Genomic DNA, 23,549 nt, shown 5'->3' on the forward strand with positions numbered 1-23,549 from the left:
ATTTAACTCTAGGACTGCGTTTGGTTTAGACTGGCGGGTTTATCTCTTGTTTTGTCCTGTTAGGTGTTATATAGGATTTGAATGCTTTTTGAATGCAGTCTTTCTTTCTGGTTGGTAGACTGGACCCTTCGTTTGCAAATTGAGTTACTTGTATTTTGTGGGTGTGTGTGTGTTGTGTGTTCTCCATGTGTATTATTGTCATTGTTAAGAAATATTTGTTAACCCAGTGTGCCTGATTTATCACTCTTTTCTCCAAAGCTCTGCCAGAGAAGAAAAATGCCAATTTCCTTAGCAGGGAACAAATATACTCTGCATGCATTGTCTCTCTCTCACACAATTATTAGGATCTAACAGAACTATTGAAACACTATTAGCGCTAGGAGTGGTTAGTCTGGTTCTAAGTGATGTTTAATACTAGTATTGCATACTGAAAATTCTGTTTTGTTGTGTGTGGGGCCTTACTTGTTTTCTAAACATTTTAGCATGCACCACCACTTGAAACTCGGATTAATCAATGTGCTCCTTGCAAGCATAACAGATTCAGATGTAGAAAAGTACAGGAACGTAAGGTGAGAAATGTTTGAGCCTGTAGATATTGTAGATGGATATATAAAGTTTTTTGTATTAAAAAGCAAGTCTGTACAAAGGCATCAGCTTTTAATCATGTTCAAAAGGCAAAGAAGAAGAAAGCAGCAGCACAATAAAAGATAATTGAGATGCGCAGAGCTGAGCAGCTTCACAGAAATAAAGTGCACTTTCAAGTTTGTTAATGAGCAGAACCCTTCCAGCAGGTGGATTTTACCCAGAGTGACATTGAAAGATCACTTTCTTAATTAAAGAAAAGTTTGCACTCCATTGCTTCTTTGATGTGTTTCAGACATTGTGCAAAAGAAATGAAAGGTTCAGATATCACACAAACATAAACCCATACATACTGATTATAGATGTCGATATTTTTTGGGATTCCAGAAGTACAGCCAAACCCTCATGGCATAACCACAAATTGGTAAGAAAAAGAACTTTATCTATGATTTAACCCTATTAAATACCTTTAATTTTCATGTTTGTGTGCCATTAACTTCAAGTACTTTTAATTTTATTTATGTACTTAGTCCAGTGAAGTACATTATACATAGAATAATCTACACTTAATTCAGGTATGGACACAGAAATGGGATGTTGGAATTTTTGGAGAAAAAATAACTATTTTCAATTAAAATCCCAAGACAAGTTTGGTGGAGGCAGAAATTGTGTCTTGTAGTATATCTTATTTTGAACTAAACATTATGCTCTATCAGGATTAATTCTGACTTTGCTATCATCTACAAATGACATACCTTCTCTAATCTAAATGAATTTACCCATTTTAAAGAGGATAAACAATACAAATATTGCTATATACTTTGCTGCTTTAAAACAGTGCAGATTGAGTTATGACTACACAATTTTACCACAGAAGTTTATTGGGTTATTTATTCCTTATTTCTGCAACACTTTTCTGTTCATAACTGCATGTTTTTTCGCAGACTGGTCATTGACGACAGCCCTATAAATGTTTTTTTTTTTACAAAGAACATACATGTTATCTAGATGCTCCTCCTGTCACTTGAGTCATTAAAATAAGTGAAGCCCGATTTTTTCTCCAAAGTAAAACACAGTCAACAAGACAAGGTCAACAAGGTCCTGGCAGTAATCTGCCTACTTTTTAATGCTTAGACTTTCACACCACCAGGTCCAGAAGCCAGAATGGAGATAACTGAAACAAAAGGAATGGCCATATGGGTTTGAAGATGACGAACGGGGTGTTTATACTGTGGAACGAGCTCTTGGGTTATATATTTTGAGCTCAAAAACATGCCCCTGGGTTGTAAACACCTCTGTGGTGAAGGCCGTCACGCTGAATCAAGGGCACTCCGCTTTTTAAATCCAAGGTCGCCTTCGTGTTTCATCCTTTCAACTCCGGCCAACAAGTGGACATCGTGGCACGCTGGGCAGGAGAGAGCTGTGAGGAATGGCAGTTGTGAGCAGGGGCACCCCCTGTTTAGATGCCACTCTGGCACGCTGTTTGACCTTTTCACCTCTTGGCTTATCAATTTGCGATGGAATGCAAGATTTATTAACGCAGCTTTATTTTGTTAAAACATGGTTGTTTTACTGTTACCTTTATTAGGGGCCGAGTTCAGAGCGCCCTTCTTCTCACGTTTCACTCCATTTCCCCCGCATTTTAGATCTAGCGTCTCCGGTCTACCATCCAGAATCAGACCCACGCTAATCAGGACTAACTCTGTTTCTCCAGCCCTTGTATGGTAACATATAATGGGTCTGGTAAACCATAGTTGACATTTTTGATCATTACCAAATGTGTAGCCATAACATGAAGAAACCAAACCATTACTGAGCTGAGTAATAGCTATGTTTGTCTTGGTGAGAAGCCATTTCAATTGATATTCCTACACAAGCTCTCATTTTCCTTCTGGGAGAGTATGGCTACTGCTTTTTTATTGTACGATTCCCTGTACTTTTACTCTGTTACTGCCAAAACTACTACTGTTGCAACTGTGACTACTTCTATTATTATTTAAATTGACTTTGCTCTTTACAGTTTTCTGAAAAACGTAACACTTTAGGTTATACCGTTATCTTCCTGAACTCCATGGTTTCATGATACTGAATAAGAACAAACAAATGCAAATCTATGAAATCCCAAAACACAAAAGTAGTACATGATAAAAGCCATGAATAAACAATAGTTAATTCTGTCTGAGAATAAAAGGAATACAGGACACTCTAGCTTTACAGCCTTCTTCAGGTGCATCCAGTTTTGTAGGCCTATCTTGAACTGAATGCCACATTTATCTGCCAGACAGATCAAAAAACACTTTGCACATTCTCCCTTTAGATGGTTATTATCTAGTTCTGTTAGGATTTCAAAACTGTGCATGAAAGTAGATTAAAATGAGGTTTCTGCCAATTTAAAAGTATATTTATTATCTTAATTACAAGTTTAATTAAAAGAATTAAAAGTGATACTGAGATGATAGATACACCCAGTGTTAAGCTGAACAACCTAAAAACATGGCTCTCTTTGAATAGATATCAGTCAAGAAAAGGCCTTTCAAGAAATCTGTAGACGCAACTGTATATGGCATCACCCTAATGGCTTAAAAGAAAACATCTAGCTCTTTTCTCCAAATTGTTGTTACACACAATTCACATTTACTCCCACCTTCTCTTTATGACAAAGTATCACTTCTAAACTGGTTTCAGGAGACCGTAAGTAACAGCTGTGGGGCTCCGCATAAATATGTCTTTTTTAAAGTAAACCAAAGATTTCAGACAGCACTTAGAGATCAAGCCCACATGTGCCAGCTCTCCAGTGTTCAAACACTAAGGTTTTTATCTGGAAAACTCATCTTTTGAGTATTTTTTATAGAACATTTCCAGAACATTACGACTATTTCCTTTTAAAAGGAAAGCTGCCCGGCTGCCATAATTTATGGTGCCGGCGTATTGCATAGAATACCTCTTATTAATACTTTATTTTAATAAGAATACTTTTAATATGATTACTTGCCAGTTTATGAGAAAGCATGCCTATCAAGAAAAGCCTGTTTTATACTCTGTATAAAAAGACTTGCTTGGGATTAGATGGAATTCGATTCAAGAATGCTGACCACACCCAATGAAGTATAAATGCTGTATGGTACCAAACACATCCTTGTTTGGGATCACATCTTTGCCTATTGTAGCAGATCCTCATTGGATCTGATATACCAGTGCTCCTGGGCAGGCTGTCACTTCCTTTAGCTAAGCAGATCAATGCTGAATCGGGATCTGAAATTGCTCTCCATCTGGATTTGAAATTGTTCTCCTGGTTTATCACTCAGTAGGACATGGATTGTCAAAAGTCTCGGGGTCCCCTTCCGGAGGAGGCGTGAAATGAGAAACAGAATGTTTCGCTACCGCATTCAGTTGGAGCAGAACCCGGGATTCTGGGAGAATTCTGTGACTAAACTGAGCCGGAATCTGGGACCCTTGGCTCCGGAAGGGCTGCAGTGCCGGGTGAAGTCCGGAAGACTGGAGTCAGGGCAGACTGGGAACGGAATGCTGCAGGGCAGGGTGAGGTGCTGGACGACGGGAACAGGAGTCGGAGCAGATTGGAAGGGGGTGTTGTGGAGCAGGGTCTCGGAGTCCTGAACTGAAGTCAGGGCAGACTGCTTCAGCGGCGAAATGCGAGAATGGTCAGCATCTGGACTGGAGATCTCAACCCTTGCCAATGGGACAGCTTCAGCCTCGGAGCAAACCCTGTGCGGAACTCCCCGGAATAAAGGAGGACGCTCGTGTAGCTCGGTCTGTCTTTGGAAAGGGGTGAAATGAACAATGAGCTGTTGAAGCGGCACCTTGGCATTACCCAGAGAAGAGAAATTAAATAATGAACTGGATAATTGTTAATGCAGGTGGATCACCAGAAGCAGATCCAGTTTGTGCAACCAGTTTGTGTCCCTTGGCTTGCGGTTGTCCTGGAAAACCATCGTATTCTTACAAGGGCTCATGGTTTCCTAGGGCAACTGCTAGCCGAGAGACACCGTAGGAGCGTGGTCAGAACAGTGATACAGAAAAACGTGTTCTGCAGAGGTCAGTCTGGAACAGAAAACGGAAAAGTAAGACACGGCGGTCCGGGAGATGCCGGTGTGATCATCAGAGTCGTTGCACTTCCTTTTAACTGTTTTGCAGTTGGAATAAGAATGTAAGGAAACATCTTTCCTGATTTCCTGATGACTTTAGAAGATGAAGCCAAAGGTCAAAATGATCCATTCATGTACCATGACATACATCGGGTATATTTTGTGACTGTGCATTATGAATCCCCCCTTGCTTGTTATCTTTCAAGACTCAAGCTTGCTGTGCTCTGTGGACTCGTCTATCTGGAGACATGCTGGGTATCAGCCCAGTTTATCCCACTGGCCTTCACCACAGGAGGATCAGATCACTACATGTTAAAATAACCCAGAACATGGTTTTACATTTCTAGGAAACGTACTTTCACACCACCACTAGGACACATCTAACAATCAAAGCGTAACGACATAACATGTAAAGCCTGTCCCATTGAAAAAATACCAATCATTGATAAAAACTGAATAGTATTGGTTCATCTATCCATCATCATAAAGCCGCTTGTCCTGCCTTTTAATTTATTTAATTGTTTATTTCTTTTGGCCTGGTAACCACAACATTTACTTTAACTTTTGAGGTTTTGCTGTTACCATATGAGAACATTTTGCAGGTGCAGAGGTTTCTTGTGTTACTTTTTGCAGGAAAACACTGTCATGTAGAACACAGGAATCCTAAAACTACCGCACAGTCAAAATGCAATACTGTCTGGTTGTCTTGCTATCAACCTAGAATGCAAAGGTCATGTACTGTCAGACAGATGCAACTGTACTCATTAACCTACAGTCTACAGGAGAAGGATGAATATCAACATCTGATACATGTTGCAATTTTTTGCTTTACCCTTCTGGTTCACAAACAACCCATATCATAAGGTCCCTAGTAGCCATGTTTTTAAAATGTTCACCAAATTGCACACCTACAAATAGTTTTCAACAGAGTGAGTCATAAGTCATTCATGGTGGTCAGCATGTCTCGGAGGAAATGGAACAGTTGTAGTCCTACTGGAAAAACCTTAGTGAGATCAGTGAGGTGTTTTGGGATGCATGACCAATTGATGATTGATTAGGTGCAAACAGCCTGGACGCCTGTGAAACTTGATGAATTATTAATGAGTACTCATGACAAGTCTCGATTAAGTCAGCCACTGAAATGCACATGATTGATTTTTATTTCAATGTCACTTCTTGAATATTTTTTGATTGATATTAAAGAATGTTTGGGTATTTTCAAATGATTTTCGGCTAAATAAATTATTCATGAATGACATACATGATATTCCTTAACAAAATTAGTAAATGCCCCTTGGTCATTCATCAAATTTCATGAATAATTCCTGATGTGTTCTTGGGGGTTGGTAAATGGACTGACTACCTTTCTCTGGTTGTACCCAAGAGTGAGACTATAAACTACCTGCAAAGACACTCCTCCATTCATCCTTGATTTGAGTTAGACATATCATTGCCCAGCATATGGATGCATCGCAGGGCTCATTTCCCTGTTTTCTCATTCTCTATCCATTTTCAGTGACCACACAGTCCAGAAGGATTCATGGCAAGCCAGAGACTAACCCAGCAGGCAATGGGTGTAATGACAAGGATGAAGTAGTTCAAGTAGGCAGCTGCATCAGCAGGCGTAGGCTGTAAAGATTTATTCCCTGCCGAAAAGAAAAGAAAAGAAACGAAACACAACGTTTCGGCTCTGGAGCCTTCTTCAGGGATCTCAACTAAAAGGTGGAGCTGGTATCACACCCAAAGAAGGCGCCACAGCCGAGACTTTGTGGTGCTTTCCTTCTCTTTTCAGAGAGGAATAAACCTTTACTTGTTCATAATCACAAGGATTACTGCCTGAGGCTACGCAGGCACATGAGACACACCAAAAAGCTGTTAACAAGAAGCCCTAATCCAGAGCAGACTGAAGCCCCCACCCCTTGCACACCAGGGGCAGAGTGGTCATTAACGACGGGGTGAAATGGAGGACTGAGGAAGGTGGAGAGACGAAACAACGAAGTAAGGCTGGATGGGGCTGGACAATTGAACGGAAAAGAAGAGAAAGAGGGGAGTGAGAGGGAGGGGGTTGAGAGAGTGGCAATTGGGGAAAAGGAGAGCGGAGGGACAGCAGCCGTCGGGAAAAATGGGAGAAAGGAGCAGACTGCATGGCAGGGCCTTAGAGCTGGTGGTTTTCCGGTGAGACTTTGAGGTGGAAGAGCTGCTTGTGGGAGAAAGGGGGAGAAAGCGAATCGTGACCATGAGGAGATGATGAGGCACAGGAGTAACAGACTTCTCTCTACCCGTTACACTGGTAACCCCTACTTTACTCCATGGGCGAGGCAGAACTGACAGTTAAAAATAGTAAATTAGACCAAAACATCGTGAGTACAACTAGCAAACTGAAGCATCTCAACATCAGTGTGCATGTATCGATACCTCTTCATTCCCGATGATAACCTGACCTTCCCGACTGTACTGAGATCCGCTGCCTTCGCCCGAGTTGCGATGTCGTCACGACCCCGAGCCGAAGCCGCGCGCAGCCTTCACGGAGCTGCTTGGCAACGAACTGCCGTGTGTTTGCCGTCACCGACCACTGGCAATGCAGGCTACATGGGCACTTCTAAAAGCATTGAAGATGAATCGTAATTGTTTCCTTTGTTTAAGTTTTCTTTTGCTGGTAAATTTAAGACAAAATTTAATTTCACGGAAAGCCTAATGGTAACTGCCACCCCCATGCCACCCCGTCTCTCTCCTGCCTTAACTCCTTTACCTTCTAGTCGTTAATGTATATAAGTGCGTAACTTCTCAAACATTTTCATTAAATAATGCAATTAGCTGAAAAGTGTGTGTGCGATTGAGTGGGAATCAATTAGTTAATTTAAAAACAGGCAGGAGCCCCAGCGTCTCATCGGGCCACGCCTTCTTCCGGCTTCTGTAGGGCTCGCGGGAGCAGGAAGTCATGTGATCCTGTAGCGATCACATGACTTCCCCTGGAAAGAATACGTCACTCGTGGGGACAACTGCGGTAGGACTCCAACGTACTGATTAAATCGGTTATCGGGGAAAATATCATTGTTTTGTTTAAATGCTGTTGACAGAGAAAGTTTGCTTACATATTAAGCAAAAACGTTTAGCTGGATAAGGATATGATCCCTGAAATGTATAAAGCCATATATCAAATACAGGCTACTGCTGTGAATTACCAAAATGGAAATGGGTAAGAAAATCTAAATATAGACGCATACTAATCTAAACAAACGTGCTGCTTTGAAAAACCGTTTACTTTTCTGGCAAAGGTAAATATCCTGGCTAACCAGAGAGGCTTAAATATGTTTGCTTTCACTTCGCGTCTAACAGTTAACAGAAATCAAATTTCAATCATTAAGATTGTGCTGACACAAAATCCTCTTTATTAGGCTTTCTGCTGCTTGCATGTGGTTGATACTGAAAAATAAACAGAGGAACTTAGAAATTAAAACAGTGGCTTGAGTGAAAATATATCGTGTTCGTGTATTTTGGAGCTGTTTGTTTTGTGTGCCGGCCACATGTGGTTAGTATTCCGTGACAGCTCCCGATCTGACCTCAAAAGAGAGAGATGTTTGTGCATTTAATAAGGTTGTTGCGCCTTTTTTCCCCCTGCAGTCGGGGGTGGCGTGTGAGGTCTTGGAAGATAGCGAATTTCTTGAAATCCGAGATGGGACGTTTTAAATATTCTTTCCCAAGGCACTTAACACACCTACTGGGCTTTTCAAAACACCGGCGTGTCGTCGAGCTTCAGTTATAATACTGCTCGGTTGCTTAGCATATTTTAAGCAAGATTATGCAACGTGCAAAGGGACTTAGTTGAAGGGCAGCCAGGGTGTCCTCTTGACTGCGGAGAATGAAAGCAGCAGCTGCAAGCGCAGAGCTACAGAGGCCGTCTAGCCAGCTTCAAAGGACGCGCACACTTCCGAAGCAGACGAGCAGAAAACAATCGGACCGCTGGAGACAGAATTAATACTGTTTATCCTTAGCAGGAGAGAGACGCTGCCTGCCTTCGGCTAAGGAAGCAGGAACCCCAGGCATCGTCCAGATAGAAGTGATCGCTGTTCATTGAAATTGATACTTTATCACCTGCTGAGAAAAGGAATGAATGCTGATCTCAATCGACTGTACGAAGAGACATATGATGGAGCTTCCAGGGCGATATTTTAAGATAGCAGTAAACCATTAGCTGTACTGTAATCTCATATTACACAAAAGGCATTGTTTTAGTGGTCTGAACGCTTGTTTCATCTTCTCCTACCACATCAGACTGTTCCCCTAATGCTTTAGGGCCGCGGCGGTTTTCTTTTCCAAGCTATAATTTCTCTCCTATACGTGTTGTCCCATTGTAATTAAAAAATGCCATTGGTTTGCAAGTGAAAGCAGCTAAATTAAACTTCACTCACAAGCACAGACGTGTACGGTTTTGTTTCTTAAGGATGTAAAACGTTGCTTTGCAAATAAATTTGTTCAGTTGCTTTGTGACGGGTGGTGTGGACGTCTCACGCTACAGTAAAATGAAACAGTTTTAAAGTACCGTTGGTATTCCATGAAATGCAGTTTGGTACCCCCTTGCTAAACAAGACTAACATACATTAACATACTTTTAATGCAAGTTTTGTGCTAAGAAGAATTATGTGATTTATAGTTTCATTATAAATTAAATCAGACATGTGTATTTAACAGAAACTTAGTGATCCCCATGTGCAAAAGTAAGTCAACCTTTTTATTCAATAAGCAGCAGCCTATCCTTTAGCCACTATGGCAGCAACCAAATATTTCCTACAGTCACTGATCAGTCTCTCGCATCAGCTTAGAGGAATTTTTGCCTTTTCTTCCTTACAAAACCGCTTCAGCTGCTCCGAATGTGTTGGCTGTCTCGCATGAACAGCCCACTTCAGGTCTTGTCAAATCATTTCTTGTGGGTTTAGGAAAGCACCACATTTCTTCCTCTTAATCCAGTCTTTGTTAGATTTGCTGGAATTTCTAGGGTTGTTGTCATGTTAGAGGACCCATTTTCAGCTCAGCTGCAATTCGCAGACGGGGCCTGGTGCTACCCTACAGAATTCTTTGGTATGACTCTGAATTCATGGTTTCCTCAATGACAGGAAGCTGACCAGGTCCATGGGAAAAGCAGAAAAGCAGCCTCAAACGATGACACTCCCAACAGCATGCCTGACATTGGGGATGAGGTTTTTTATGGGGTACTGTAGGTTTTCGCCAAACGTGACATTGTGATGTCCAACAAGATCGGTTTTAGACTCATCTGTCCAGAGAACGTTCTTCCAGAAATCTACAGGATCGTCCAGATGGTCTTTTGCAAACTGAAGGTGAGGACCAATGTTTGTTTTCTGAGAGTAAAGGTGTCCTGCTGGATACCCTCTCCTGGGGTTTTTTTGAGCATCCAGGATGTGTTTCCTTGTTGCTCATTTTGAAGGACTAATTCTTTTTTACCTATTTCTTCATGTAATACACGCATCAGTAGATACTGTAGCTACCTAACTGTCCGCTGCTGGGGAAATTTGTCTTTGGCTTCTCCCATAGAAGTACAGTAAAACATAAAAGTCAGATAACATCCCAGCGACAGTATGTGACATGAATAAATGGATAAATAAATTGGCAGTGGATGGGAGTACTTTTACATACAATACATTCATCGAGCAGTTTTATTGCAGAGAGGACAAAGGAGTGTTGATGGGTGTGTGGAGTCTGTATTATGATATAAATCGCAGACCAGGGCTTTTCAACCCCAGCTTTCCACACCAAACTGTCATGTTTGCGTTGTTTGCTTTAAACAATAAATAGATTTTGTGGATATAAACCCTTTTGTTTAGAAAAGTAAGGGCTAGTTTTGATTAAATAAACATTTCAGCGTAAAAGCATAACATTTAAAGGGGTTCAAAAAACTTTCAAGCAGGGCTGTTTGTAATACATACAGTATATATACAGTATTTAAAATGCAAAAAACATATCAGCAACATTCAATGAGTTTTTACCCTTTGAGCAAATATTTGCTGTCTTAATAAAGTACAAAGATACTTAACAAAACAAACCGAATACAGAATACTGTATTTTCCAAATCAACGTTAATCAAGTCCTGTATGTGATGCTGGGGTGTCTTGTAACATTAACATTATACTTTTGGATCAAGTTCAGCATTGTGTCGCGGGGTCGTTGTTGTAACCTGCTTGAAAATTTGCTTAGGTTTAAGCCAGCTTGCTCACATTTAAGAGCCAAAAATATTTAATTCCCTAAAGCACCCCCACAGTAGATCCAGTTTTTAGCTTTTTACCTTCTGATGTGGTTTCAGAGAAAATTAGGAATCCTTAAGTAAATCTTCCATTTAGATCACAGCTCTCTGGGGCTTCCCAGTCACAATCAGTCACTTATTTAGCTTTGAGCCAGACCTGTCTAGCTCTGCAAACTGTTTTTGTTCTTTGTTCACAGCTAAATGTGGAGTCATATCTTACACTCAGGGCTTGGGCTTTTGGAGATTTGATTAATGCTCCTAGATAATGTGATGTATTAGGTGTTGCTTCTCTCATCGCTAAGCACTAATAATCAAGGTGTGCTTTCATCACTGGACACCTTCAGAGTAGTACCTAATAATCAGGCAGCTTCTCCAGGTTTACAACTGCCTGACGCTTTGATTTGTTTCTTTTGTCTTTAATCTCAGGTGTCCCCACAGCCAGGACTGGGAGATTTGAAGAAAATCTTCCAAGTAGGGATGAGAGGCTCGTGTTGGGGGAAAAAAAAAACCACAGACCAATTATTGACCTTGTCAGTAAATGTCTGGACTTGATTACACACTTCAGAAATGGAAATGACTCCTCCAAAAAACATGTTTAATGCAGAAATATGTTCCAGACAATAAATCAGGATCTGCTTAAAGCATGTCTGTGTTTGAAATATGGAACAATGCTGGTTAATGTATACTCTTTTATATTTAAATGAATTTAATGCATATTGTCTTTCATTACAGCAGACTAACTTCATGCTTTTGAAGTGACAGATGAATCGGAAGAAAAGTATTGCTGGCCTGCCTGACTTTTTTATTCTTTTTAAAGATGTGTTAGAAGCCAAAATATGCAGTGGTGGATTGGGAAACACAGTCTCTGCTAATGTTTCTTAAATGTCTTAAGGCCTTTGTCTCACTCAGCAATCAATAAAAATGACATCAAAGGAAGCAATTTTCATTAAAGAAAAAGTGTTTTATTTAGTAAAAGAAAACTGTAAAATTAAAAAAAATATATATTTTAGCCATTGAAACCAAAAGACAAAAAGACAAATATTTGATCAATTGTAATTTTGAATTTTATCCCATGTAGCTATTGTAACTCTTGGCCAGTTATGTCTTCAACATGTACTTTGTTAAAAAGAAAGAAAAGGCGCTTTGAACTATGGCCACACGTACTGTAGTTTGGGTATGTACTGTACATTTAAAATATATGTAAGGTGAATAAAAGGATTTGCACTACTGACCAAGTGCACCAGAGGAGAAAAGGACACACTGACTGCAATATTTTGTCCCCTTCATTTCCTTACCATTTAGTCTGTGCTGCTCTGAGAGCTCTAAAACTGTAGATTCCAATGAATAAAATACCTATCTAGTTAGAGTAAACATGCTGCAACAACAGAGCAGGAACATCTGGGGCCCTTCAGCCTCTCCATGACAGGACAATGTGAACTTAAAAAAATCCAGCTTTTTTTTAAATCTACCAGATGTTCAAGTAGAATTTGCAGCCATGAGAAGTTTAACCAGCGCAATCACCATCAACCATGAGGAATATATGACAGCGCTGAGTGTCTGATATCCAGCCTGTATTTGGGTAATGATAGCTGATTAATGGCAACTACAGTTGCAGCCATTCAAAATGCACGGTACAAACCCGTACCGCACGCAACTACGCACGAGCCACTGCTGTCACGATCGCTAACCCCTCCTCTTAAGGGAGCTCCAGCTCTTCCTCATTCCCTCCCATTGTTTGCACCTGATCCCTATTCCCGTTCCCCCTTAAAAGCCAGGCGCTGACGCTCATCCGGGCTCTGCATCTGATTTCCATATCGTGCGAGTCCGGGACCTGGAAGCGCCTGGTCCCGTTAAGGTTTTAACCCCTGTTCCTGTTCCTTGTCTGCCGGTTCCGGTCCGGTCTTCGTGTTTTTAATTCCCTTGTTCTGACGGATCTCCTGGTTTTGGACTTACGCTTGTGTTTTGGATATTCCCTAAGGACTACTCTTTTGGATTGTTCGCCTCGGCCACACCTCCCCCGTGCACCAGCGCACCTTGGACACGCCCCCCTGTCTTCAGCCCCGTTTTCCTGCATGACGTTTCCCCAGTGTTTCCCCACTCCGTCGGATTGTGTCGTCCGCATAGGGTCCGGAAAGAACTGTTCGTTACAACTGCCCCGTACCGCGGTATGTGATTGGCAGGCCAAAATGACCGATGGGCACTCATGGTGCATCGGTCGGTAGTGAAAAGATTAAATCATTCAATCTCTTTACTGTGCACGTTTTAATCCGCTTAGTACTGAATATTTATATGGAATTTTACAACTCAAGGGAAATTTTAGTAGCCGAGCATAAAAAGAATAGGAGCATAACGCATCTGATGGTCATAAACGATATTAATTTAGGAACATAAACATATTATGTAAACTGTACTGTATATGGCTGGTCTTGGCAGTTTAAAGAAAAAATACACACCAGTGTTCCATTTCTCCCTAAACATTTTAAGCATCAAATGTTACATGTGGTTATTTCGGCAACGTTTTTACGTGCTCCTTCTGACCATATTACCATATACTTTGTGAAAATTGATCGTTTTAACCTTTTCTGTGAATATGCTCGTTATCGGAGTAAACAAAAGCAGACTTTTAGAATTGGATTAATAGGGATTATAATATGGATTCGCGTATCTGAATAAATTAATAACGATATAACTATATTCATGTACTGTTGCACAAACAGTAGTATAAGACTTTCCATTGATATGTAAATTGCTGTTTGCTGTTGCCCTTGAATAGGCCCTAACAAGAATCTGGGACAACTTACTGTACCTCATTATGTTTCGAATTGCCTTCCAGCTTTGATCCACCATCATCAAACAGGTTTGTTTCACAGCTTCATCAGAACAGTTTGTTCATATGTTTAATTCCACATAATTACGTTAATATATTGGTGACATCAGCGTTGCAGCAGTGCATTGCCAACACCGCCAGACTGCTGAAGATAAAGGTAAGTGAGTCTCTCTGAAACGCAGACAGACTTGGCTCTGAACCATGAACCAGTGCTGGCCTCATTGCTGACAGCCAAACTTAACCGTCGACCAACCAAAGCAATAGACCACAAATATTGCTGTTGCTGGTTATCTGGGGAAGCCCGTAATTGTGGCCGTATCCATACTGACTCTGTTAAAATCACACTGAGACAATAATGAATGGCTTCAGCTTCCAAAATCTGGAAAATTCTAAAATAATTAAAAAAAGAAAGTCAAGTACAAAATTTACAGAGATATCTGTGAATGAGTCACAAGAATATAGGGTCAGGAAGAAAATATTGGTTCAAAATATGCTTCTTGGGAATGGCAATTAATTTCTAGATTTAATTCTGCCTTTTCTGTTTGGAAATCCTGGAATTTGTACTTGTAATGGTTTTGACGTCTCAGCTTTTAGATTGCGAGATAGAGACTGTTACATCATCATTATTATCGCTTAGACCTTTGGCAATCCACCTTTTATTATGCAAAGCCTATTTATGTTATTAAATGCATTTCATCGCATTTGTGATTTGAAAAATTGTTTCTAATGATCTAATCCAACTTTCAACATTTTTATCTTCCATTCCATGCAAAAAAAGTTTGTATTTGTATTGAGTTTTGTTCAAAAAATTTCTACTGCTAACATATTACAGCTGTGGAGTCTATAATTAATACAAACACATTTAAGTGTAAATTAATATGGCACTGGAACGTTTTTATAACATGGCTGAAAGAAAGCCATGACTATAATTCTAAATGATCATGTTTACGAAATGATACACACAAACTCACTCGTAGTCTATTTAGCATTTGCAAGTTTCCTAAATTATTTTCCACAGTTCTTCACGTGCTTCATGGTGTTTTGAGAAGTAATTTAGGATGGTGAGTATACCGCTAACTGGGCTGGAATGGGGAGCTGTGTCAGCATGCGAGCTGTGAAGGAAAGCAGAGGGTAATTCCACACTGAATTATTGATGCAAAGTAACACGTTAAGAAAGCTTCATGATGTTTTTCTTTTTTCTATTTTTCAGCTTAAAAAATTACTTCTGCTTCCTTTATACCTCTGATAAGAGTTGCATGAAAGCAAGTAATATTTAGTAATATTAACGTACAGTGAAAAATCAAAATAACATTGTGCTATTATGAGATATCTTTGCATTATTTCGCATTAAGATTTTATTATTACGAGACAACATTCCAGAATTTTGCAAATGTTACTGTGTTTTACTTAAGTAAAGGTTTTACTTTCTGTAGAAGCTAATAAGGCAATCATACGTTGTTTTCTCCATCAAGCTCATTGTCTTCCATATGTTTTCCATTTAAATCCTGATCTTTCTTTGCCGTACCTACCCATATACCAGTACAGAGAGAAATTAAAACAACTTTCAAATGTCTTCGAAATTTTGAGGTGTCAGTTCATTCCCTGTTTTTCACACAAAGCCCACGGGACAGACGGCATTTTAGACTGAGGACAGGAAGCACGCCATTACGTGAAAGGTTATGAGATTCTGGAACAAGTTGACCGCTAATATAATCCCGCTCACTCCTCTCCCTCCCTCCGCCCATTATTTCTCTGTGTATGGCCGAGCATCAAACCTTTTTCTGCTATAGCCTCAGCCTCTTCATTGTTTCGTCTCTCTTCGTTCCCCAAATCTCCTTTTTGCTGTCCCCACATGAGTCCCCCCGGTCACTGATGTTCATGGGTGGTTATTGAGTGCATGTCGTCAGTCGGCACTTCATCTGTGCCTCCTTGTTCTCAGCCCTCACCATCTCCAATGCAGCAACTCTGGTCATGGCCCAGGTTACTACAGTGACAGGTCTCCATCCCTTCTATCCATCCCCTTCCATTGGTGTCCAGTCAGTGAGGTGTTGGCCCTCAATTCTTGGGCCTTTCAGTCAGATGACTGTTTATACTGATTACACTGATCTCAGAGTAGGCATTTATTTGAGAAGCATTCCCATAATTTAAGTTAATAGTTTTTCCAATGTGTAACAGATCATATGAATATCTGGGAAGACAACATAGAGATTTGAATATTGGTCATATCAGTTATGTTTGGGTTAACGCAAGGCCTCAATGATTGGCCACCCATCATTGATGGGGAGCCCTTGGCATATGTTCAGGGATGGCCATTAAATGAATGGACAAGCAATTGATATACAGTATTTTATGTCGATTGCAAAAGTATTTTGACATGATTTTCTGTGGTGGGCAGTATTACTTTTACTGGGGGAAAGTCAAGCTTCATTCAGAAAACAACAAATCTACCTGTGAAATCTGTAGTTGCCTGAGTTCAAACTCCTAAACATACAGTGAAAATATCATGTTTAACAGTAAAATTCTTTCAAATGGGGCACGAAAAGTGTCACAGGGTGCTAACAGTGCAGAAGGCAAAAGGATAACGGGGTGTGACTATTTGAGTTGGTGTGTAGTACTGGTATGGTTGTGTTATTCCTGTGAGTTTGTGTCCTGCCCCTAATCAGAGTTGTCAAACGCAGACAGTGGGGCAGGAAGAAATTAAATAAGGATGCAGGAACACACTTTTTGCTGAATTTCTGCAACTTAACATGGACATGTCTGACGTCCGCTGAACCATTTTGGACCAGACCCCAGACAGAAGGGGATTGGGAAAGTAAACAAAAGTGTGCTAGGTCACCAAGACACCTGGAAACCTGCATACTCAAACAGTCCTCAAACAACCATATTGATTTGCAAAGCTTCCTCTTGTAATGGGCTGGATAAACCTGTCCCCGACCGAGACAACGATAAAACCTCCAGCAAGTGGAATGGGCTGGCCAAAAGGGTCATGGATAGAGCAGCTCTCCCTTCCTCTGATGAGACCCTCTACGCAAGACAGATCGAACAAAGGGAAGCCCAGGATTAATTGGTCCAGGAACCACAGACCAGAAGAAGCACTGGAGGCAGAACTGAGGCGCTGTGCTGGGACTTCGCTTTCCTGGGGGCGAAAAAACAAAGAAACGGGCCTGGTGAGCTGATGCCGAACAGACGTGGTGGAACAGAGTGCAGCTTGCAGGAGGATTTCCATATAGTCCGGCCATTGCGGAGACTGGGGAGATTGGACCGGGCGGCTTTCTTCTGCTTTTCAGCTGTTCTTGTTACCCACAGAGACAACTGCAGATTAATGGTTTCTGTCACGGTCCACGTGAAACTTCCGGCTCCCACTACCACTTGTTAATACATTTTATTGTATAACCCTGGAGGAGGGGGTAGCTCCCAGCCGTGGACTCCCGGAGGTTTCCTGACAGTTAAATGACGTTTTTCCTCCCCCCTGTGCTGTGCAGCTTATTCTACGTGTGGTGCTTGCTCAGTCGACATCCACCCCCTAGAGGGCGCTCCACTTCTTTCCTGTTCCTAGCTCCGTGTAATTATTCATGTCCTTCTGGCGTGTCTGGTTTCCATTTCCTATTTAGTCCCTGTGTCTCCAGTGTTTGTGGCTCAGCATTAGGGTACAGATGTCGGGAGGCCTGCCTAGCACCAGGTCACCCCACGTCCGTGTCCTGAGGGCTGTGGCCTTATCCCCAACATGACCCATGAGCCCGGAGCAAACCTCTCTGTTTGTCCCGGTTTTGCCGCTACGCCTTGGGTCTCTACTGCTCTTCTGTTCATTCCACAGCTGGCCTTTCTGGCGTCCATGATAGTTCCTTTTTGTATATACAGGGTTGGTCATAATGTTGTTGACAAGTATAAAGGCCAATTATTTTACTAAAGTTTTGTTTTCTCCTCCACAGATGGCTAATGATTGTAAGTTAGCTGCTAGAAACTTTGATATTTATGCTTTCATTTGAAACCTTTTTTGTCACAGTAACCCATGGCATTAATTTTTTATAAACTGTCAAAGTTGTCGACAGAATTTTGACTAACCCTGTATTGATGTAATCAGGCTGCATAGGGAGTAATATGGGCTTTTTAGTGACTTTTTCTTTCTTTCTTAAGTGGACTGTTGATCCTCTGGAATCAAATGTGCCCCTTGGAGTTTGCGTCTTGGGTGTTGTGTTTTTAGATAGTGCTGAATTTTGTAATCACTAGAAATTAGAAACGGCACCTAAACAGAACTTGGGGGGGGTCTGCTTGTCTTTACAGCTGCAGTGTTGGTGTACAGATTGGCAAAGAAAAAAAACGAGAGGAACAACAATATACATATATATTTGCATAGAAGGTCAAGTGTTAAGTAACGATATGGCTACAGGTATGAATGAGAAATTCAATCTGTTGGCTTTGTAGTTGGGGAGTCAGTACTGCATTCTGATGGGAGTAACTGGAAGTTATTAAACAAGGGGTATGAAGGGTCGGCGCAGATGGGTTTTGCTTTTCGCAGATTTTTTAAGATTGCTAGGTGGTGTAGTCAGCTACAAAGCCAAAGTAGTTCCTGCATTTAGGAGTCATCCTATCCGTGACAGAAGCACGGTCTATTTTTTCCTTTTTTGATCAAAGCTACAATTATATCTCCACTCATTATCACTTGAAAGGACATGTGGTCTGGCCAACAGGAAACCAATACTGAACTTTCAAATTAAATAGCTCAGGCACCTGGTGCAAATCCAGAACACCTCCACACTTATGCCATAGTTGTATGTTTTTTCGAGTAACATTCTACTTTCTTGTGTTCTTGGAAATTTGCTAATTTACTGATTGTTATAAAGGGTTAAGAAGCCTAGGACACCATCCGTGTAACTGTGTTAGGTGCAAATTTCACACACAGTTTATTTAAGGTGAAACTGTACATTGGGCAGATTGGAAAATTAGCTGTCCTTTACCCTTCGTAACGAGAGCTCATGCTCTTTTATAAGAACAAAACAGATTTTGTCTTCTTGTTTTGTAATTTGTACTTTTTGTAACTGTCATTGACCTGAAATTTATGCCGTTTTTAAAATCACATGGCGATGACACAATTGCACTGTTTTTTTTAAAAGATAATACAGCTGCCCCTATTGCACACACACATAATTTAAAACTTACCATCAGGTGCTCTTTTCTTAAAATTTGGTTTTACATAGCAACCATCTTTAAAGGACAAGAGATCAACATCTAGTGCCAAGTATCAGTTAAATGTCTAAAGCTGTGACTGTTGATAGATGAATCAGAATATTCCAAAAATAAATAAAATAATGGACTTCCTTGTCTGAAATCCATTTCAATTAATGGAAAATTAATTTTCTTTACTCTGAATTTATTTATGGTCATTATTTAACTGCTGTTAATTGTGACCATTTATTGCTGTGGTGGAGCTACTTTTGGGGCATAGTTCCAGTAGTACTGTTTATTTGATTTAAATTGCTGATATTCATGACACTGGAGTTGTTAGAAAACCCACTCCTCTCTATCATTAATAGCTCCTTCAGTCTCACTTCACCATCGTCTTGCAGAAGACCCCCGGTGCAATCAGGAGCACTAGCAGTCACCCATGAAACAGCAGGCGCCAGAAACCGCAGTGAGTTCACTCCTTTGCCAGAGTTCTTCAGGAACTGTAATGCAGGGCAGCATATCTCCAGTCCTCAAGGGGCCAAGTCCTGCAGATTGTATAGGTCTCTTTAAATCTCCAGCTTCTGGGTGACAAGAAAAGACTTTCACTTGTTTGATTAAGCAATAAATGAGCTCAGTAAGGTAATGAAGGAAGGTGGAAAGAAAAACAGAAACGTTCTGGTCCTTCAGGTCTGGAGTTGTGCCTCTCTGGCTTGCTGGGCATAACACTTTGCTGAATGAGCCCCCCAGGTGATCACCCAATTGACACATATTTATCATAACGAAAGACAGGTTGAGTTCAATATCTGCTATTCACTTTTAAAGTCCTCTTTAGAAGGAACAAAGACATTAATATTAGGATTGAAAGGCATAGATAAGTAAATTTGTACAGTACTTCAAATAATAAATGTAATAATACATGATTATAGTACAATGTGAATTGGCAATGTTGACGTATAAAATCTAAGTTTAATTTAACTGTATACTGTATAGCTCATTTTTGTTTTGACTGTGGGCTTTTGTAGTTCATTGCATTGCAAAAAATAAGCTCATTTCAGGTTGCTGGGGTACTATCTGTGATCTGGGGTACTATCTGTGAGGAGTTTGTACGTTCTTCCCTTGTCTGCGGAGGTTTTCTCTGGGTGCTCCAGTTTCCTTTGACAGTCCAAAGACATGCTGGTAGATCAATTGTCCTCTGGGAAAACTGACCCTGGTATGAGTGTGTCTATGTCTGTGTGTTCCCTTGATGGACTGCCATCCCGTCCAGGATACATCCTACCTTGCACCCTAAATTGATGATCCTGAATTGGATGAAATGATTATTACTATTACTATTGTATATCCATATTCAGTACCTGCTTAGTTCAGTACAGGGTCATGGTGTAGTTCTTCTTAGTATTTATTATTAGAAAATATTGGTTTTGGAACCACATTTAACATCTAACTCACAACATCCAATCACAAATGCCTCCCCTTCCTCTGTCTGTGTGCTTGAAGCTCAGCCACTGGGTTTCACTGTCGATCAGGGAAGTGACTGTGGATGTTCGATATAATCGTTGTTTTCAGTCTACACACACAAGAAGTTTCCTAAGATTGTAGACTGAGATCGATCTTCGATCTGTCCTGCAGGGCTACAGTTATTTATCCTGGGTGTCCTTGCAGCTGTGAGCTGTGATGATTTGAATTCAGTTTTAATTGGGCACCGCTCCCTTCCAGGAAGACTCTAGCAGAGCTGGGTGGGGCCTCACTGGAAACATGAAGCCTGAGGTCTGGCCTGTGAGTTATACGTCGGTGATGGAAACCTTGTGTGCATGCACTCAACACAGACGAACACGCAGAGCCCTGGGCTTTTCGCATTCGCTCACACACTCCTCAAACAATGCAGGAAACAGATCTCAGACAATCGACAGCAGAGGCCCTCCAATTCCATTTTGACCTTTGCGTTCTCTTTCCATAAACGTGCAACTCAGGATAGGATGAATCTTGTGTAACGTAGAAACTTTGGTCTAAGAAGCCATTACAATGTGTTGCGTTGTCTTACCTATCCACAACTGGGGATCTGAGGGAGCAAACACACAGGTCAGCAAGAAGATTTCAGTCTTAAGTGTGGTGTTCGGTTTGTTAAAACGTAGACGACACTCACACACATCTATATCTGGATTTTGAACTGAATTGTTTTATTGGAATATTCTCCTTCATTATACAATCATTTTCACACCTATGGATAAAGTACCAGTTTTTTAACCATGTATAGCACTGGTCCAAAGTGAAAATCACAGTCCCTGCCTGTGTAAAGAAATGGGATTTTTCCCTTCATGCCCTCTCTGTTGTGTTGTTTTTCTAGTGGCACTCTTTTAATTACCACTTGTCTCACAATGCACACAGCAACATAGATACACAGGCAAAATCACACAGCCTTTCTTCAGCTGACAGAATATTTTTTCAATACTTTACACAAGAATATTACAGTCCATAACAAAGAATCAATAAAAGGGTGAGATTTTGATCTCAGATTAAATGCAAAGCAAGTTGGAGCATCTAAATAAAATGTGCAAGGGGAGCCATCTAGTGATTTCAGATCTGCAAGACCACCGCGTGTTATCCAGAGGCGCCGTTGCTCTCTCTCTCAGATTCTTTACAGATACAATACATGTGTTTTCAACGCAAATTCAAATAACAACATGGAAGTATATTGTACTGTTCTCCACTGATGTGCTGTCTTATCTGATTTCTTCATAATGCTTTGTTGTCTGAATGTGCTGCATCTACAGAAGTTCAAGTAGGTACAGGAGCTGCGTCAGCATGCGTAGGCTGCAAAGGAACAAGTAAAGATTTATTCCCCGCTGAAAAGAGAAGAAAGGAAACACAACCTTTCGGCTGTGGAGCCTTCTTCGGGTGTCAGTGTTGTGATGCTGTTTCTTTTCTTCTCTTTTCAGCACGGAACAAACCTTTATTTGTTTCTGTATATACAGTATTAATGTATATTGCATGACACTGATCAAACTCAATTTAATTCAAATTAATACTATGGAGAAATCCAACATTTTGTTTCTGTCCTTAGTTTTATAACAAATTACCAATTAGCGAAATCAGCATGTTTTCTTAGCCTAGCAGCCCTGAGTAACAAGACAATTCATTTTCACAAGTTACAATACTGACATTGCAACCAACTGGATAGATATTATGTGACATTTATTTGATTTTAAGTATTAATTCTGGATGATAAAAAAAGCATTGGAAAAAAAAACATATTACCCAAGTGTTTAATTCAACCAGTGTTGTGATTACAGAAAAAACAACCTGGTGTCCTTTAAAGTCTTGTTTCCTAAAGTACGATTTAACAATTTAAGCCGACAATCACAATATTGTATACACTTGGGTTTGGTAAACCTTACTGGATGATAAAGTATGTCTGAAAATATTCTTTTTTCTGGCTGACCCACTGAAGCTCATGAATACACATAAGTGGTGTCTGGGCAAACCGAGGGAAATGATGAATGTCTGCTCCATGCTCCTCTAAACCACACAGAGGCCCGATCTGTGCGCTGAATAGGTATATTGACATTATACAGACTTTGCAACTGGCAGCGCAGTAATGGTGCATGATGGGAATGCCCTGGTCAACTGCTATTTACAGGAAATGTATGGTTTTTACAGACTCAAGTCCATCAAAAATACCACAAAATGAAGATATTTTTTAATTTTCCTGTTTCACTTGTTGCCAAGGAGTGGGAAGCAGATGAACAATTGCCATAAATGAACAAAACTGCTGGACTGGCTAATTTGACCACGAACCAACTGTTAAAGATGAAAACCTTTGATTTCACATGAGAATGAATGCTGGTAACTGATGATGTGGAATACTTGAAGATCCTTTTAATCAAACCTTTACATCAGGCCACATTAAAAAAAACAACAGAATATTCGATCGCTTTGAAAAAGGAATGGCACACTGCGTAAAATGTAAAATTTGTGAAGAAATTTGCACATTCATAAATGATTGAGACAGTTCCTCGGTTGTCAAAAAGGGTCTGATAACCCTCATTTTCTCTATTTTCACTTCCTTAACACTGTAGCCCTCTGCACAGCTCCCTCTTCAGGTACTGTAATCAATACGAAACTTTCTTTCTTTAATAATTGAGCAAATGTTAACTATGAAGAAAGTATTTTTCACAGGCTAATTCAAATCCTCTGCTTGGGTATTATCATGATATCTCATGACTGGCTATACTTCCAATCACATAATACCCAGCTCCAATGGATTACAAATTATAGAACTAAATATAAACCATATAATATATTAACTCATGCCAAAAGCTGATTATTTTACAACGTAAAAAATGCAAGGCTATCTCTGACAGATTTAAAGCAATACAGTATTAAATTCCTTGTTAGTTTCATTTATAAAATGGCGCACACAAAACTTTTTCTGTGAATTTAATGATTTTGTGAAAAGACTAGTTGAGAGCAGATAATGATAGATTCTGTTTTCACTACCTGCACCTTCACTTATCTACATTAAACAACAACATTAAGGTGAATGATAATAATAAATGATATTGAAATGTATCTTTTTTTTATTCCATTTGCTAATCCTCATGTTTCACTATCATCTGTAAACTTG

General features: G+C 40.3%; 1 long non-coding RNA gene across 2 annotated transcripts; it reads left to right on the forward strand.

The window, feature by feature from the left end:
• Positions 1 to 7,589: 7,589 nt before the first annotated feature.
• Positions 7,590 to 12,180, forward strand: LOC107078125 (uncharacterized). 2 transcript variants are annotated; one of them, XR_011189953.1, is made up of 3 exons: positions 7,590 to 7,881; positions 9,797 to 10,018; positions 11,365 to 12,180. It is a non-coding gene; the product is annotated as an uncharacterized lncRNA (long non-coding RNA). The 2 variants fall into 2 exon arrangements; XR_011189954.1 differs by having other exon boundaries at positions 7,590 to 7,689.
• The last annotated feature ends 11,369 nt before the right edge of the window (positions 12,181 to 23,549 follow it).

Source organism: Lepisosteus oculatus, chromosome 6 (assembly GCF_040954835.1).
Source record: "Lepisosteus oculatus isolate fLepOcu1 chromosome 6, fLepOcu1.hap2, whole genome shotgun sequence".
Lineage (NCBI taxonomy): Eukaryota > Metazoa > Chordata > Actinopteri > Semionotiformes > Lepisosteidae > Lepisosteus > Lepisosteus oculatus.